The 2,168-nt window shown below is 46.0% G+C and overlaps 1 long non-coding RNA gene across 1 annotated transcript; it reads left to right on the forward strand.

Moving 5' to 3' along the window:
- Positions 1 to 1,257: 1,257 nt before the first annotated feature.
- Positions 1,258 to 2,119, forward strand: LOC107097465. Its single transcript, XR_001481839.1, has 3 exons — positions 1,258 to 1,420; positions 1,496 to 1,619; positions 2,068 to 2,119. It is a non-coding gene; the product is annotated as an uncharacterized LOC107097465 (long non-coding RNA).
- The last annotated feature ends 49 nt before the right edge of the window (positions 2,120 to 2,168 follow it).

Raw genomic sequence — 2,168 nt, forward strand, 5'->3', positions numbered from 1 at the left:
GGTGGTGAACCTGGGGACGCAGTCATGTGTCATCAGGGTGAACAGCAGGGCACTCAGGACGCAGCCCTGAGGGGAGGGGCTTAGACTGATGACATCAGAGGTGTTCTGTCTGACCCGGACTGACTAAGGTCTGTTGGTGAGGAAGACTAGCAGCCAATAGCAGAGGGGTGTATTGAATCCCAGCTGTTGTTTCTAAGAATGTGTTTTCTTTTGATGAATGAAGCTGAAAGATAATAGTGGAGCTGCCTTAAAGCCAGATTGAAATGAGATTTATGATGTTTGCCCATCAGATGCTGTGGGATGATGGGAACAGCATCAGCAGGTGAGTGTTTTTCTCCTCCAGGTGTGCCAGGCTCAGGTGGAGAGCAGCAGAGATGGCGTCCTCAGTGGAACGGTTGCATCGGTAGGCGAACAGTAATGGGTCGATTGTTGGTGGCAGACTGGAGACGATGTGTTCTTTAACCAGCCTTTGGAAGCACTTCATCATGATTGGAGTCAGAGCGACAGGCCGGGAATTATTGAGTGAGTTGACCTGAATAACTGGAATAATGGTGGCAGACTTGAAGCATGCTGGCATTATGGATTGGTCCAGCGAGGTGTTAAAAATGTCTGTGAGGACACCAGCCAGCTGATCTGCACACTCCTTATATACCCGCCCAGGTATGTTATCAGGCCCTGGGGCCTTCCTTGGGTTGACTCTCCTCCAGTGAGTTTTCCTCACTTCACCTACGTCCAGGTTTAGTGTCTCCTCACCCTGGTGAGGAACAGCTTTCACTGCTGGAGGATGTTTAGTGCCTCAAACCTTCCAAAGAAGTTGCTCAGTTCATTAAGGAAGTCAGTGTTTGCTGCATCTACTGGGGGGGTTGGGGGGGCTGTTGCAGTCTGTGATCCTCCTGGTGTTGCTGTCGATGTGGAAAAGATCCTGGATCTTCCGACTGTGGTTCTGCTTGCTGATCTGATGGCATGGTTTAAGTTGGCACGCGCTGTTCTCAGTGCCTCTTTATCACCAGACTTGAAAGCTGAGTTACGTGCTTTTAGTGATATCCGACCCTTACTATTTATTTTATATATATGTAACCCAGTGGGTTTTAGTACCCAAAGTCTGTATTCTTTCTATTGTATCATTGTGATTCAACAGTAAATGTCTCAATCCAACATATTGAGCTTGTGAAGGCCCATCATAGGCCCAAAGAGAAAAGCCGATCATCCATTGGTTGCTAGAGCTAAGCCCGCCCACCTCTGCTGCTCTAACTTTGTTCTCTGCCGGAGCGAGAGGCCCGTTCACAGAACATTGAACCTGAAAACAGCAAAGTCTACCAAACGATCAAAACTGAACATTTTCAACCAAAATCCGCTTCGAACACGGAGGAGAGAGCGATCCGACCCATCTCTGCTTCAACATCACCATTAAAAACCTTTGGTGAGTGACAAAAACGGGATGCTAACAAGAAGCTAACTAGCCGCTAAATGCTAAACCAAAGCTCCCTTGTTGTAGAACTGGGAGAAGCAGGAAACGGACCGGACCTCCTCGTTGTGTGGGAAATTGGAAGATACCGGATCTGTGGAATGTGTGAGACGTGGTCACCCACGTTAAAGGCTTGTGAATATTGAGGCGCACGGTGAGTAGCAAGCGCTGTTAGCCGCCGTTAGCTTAGCCGCTAATTAGCATCCACTACGTTTTGGCTGCGGGGAAACATGTACGGGGTCTCCCCCAAGAAACACCACGGGCACGTCAGTGTTTTACTTTCTGCCTTGGTAACAAATGTCCCACCTGTTTTACTGGAAATAGATGAGAAAATGCACAATTGGGAGATAAAAACAAGACAGTATTATTAAAGGTTATTTTTTGCACTTAATACATGATTAATATACAAATGTACATGATTCTAATTTTGTTAAAATATTTTACACTACACTAATACATGATACTCAATGTAACTTAAAGGTACATTGCCTGAAAATGATTTACCATGGTTTATAGGCATTTCATTATTATTATTGATGTTTATTGATTAAGATGTGAATTTTTGATTTACAAATGTTAAAGCTACAGTGTGTAATTTTCAGCGACATCTAACGTCCGGACTGCAGACTGCAGCAACATGAACATCTCCCCCCCACCGCTTCTCCCCCCCAACAGTACGGCGAGCGTTACGGGACAAAATGTC

Source organism: Cyprinodon variegatus, unplaced genomic scaffold (assembly GCF_000732505.1).
Source record: "Cyprinodon variegatus isolate N-32 unplaced genomic scaffold, C_variegatus-1.0 Scaffold699, whole genome shotgun sequence".
In the NCBI taxonomy this organism is placed as follows: Eukaryota; Metazoa; Chordata; class Actinopteri; order Cyprinodontiformes; family Cyprinodontidae; genus Cyprinodon; species Cyprinodon variegatus.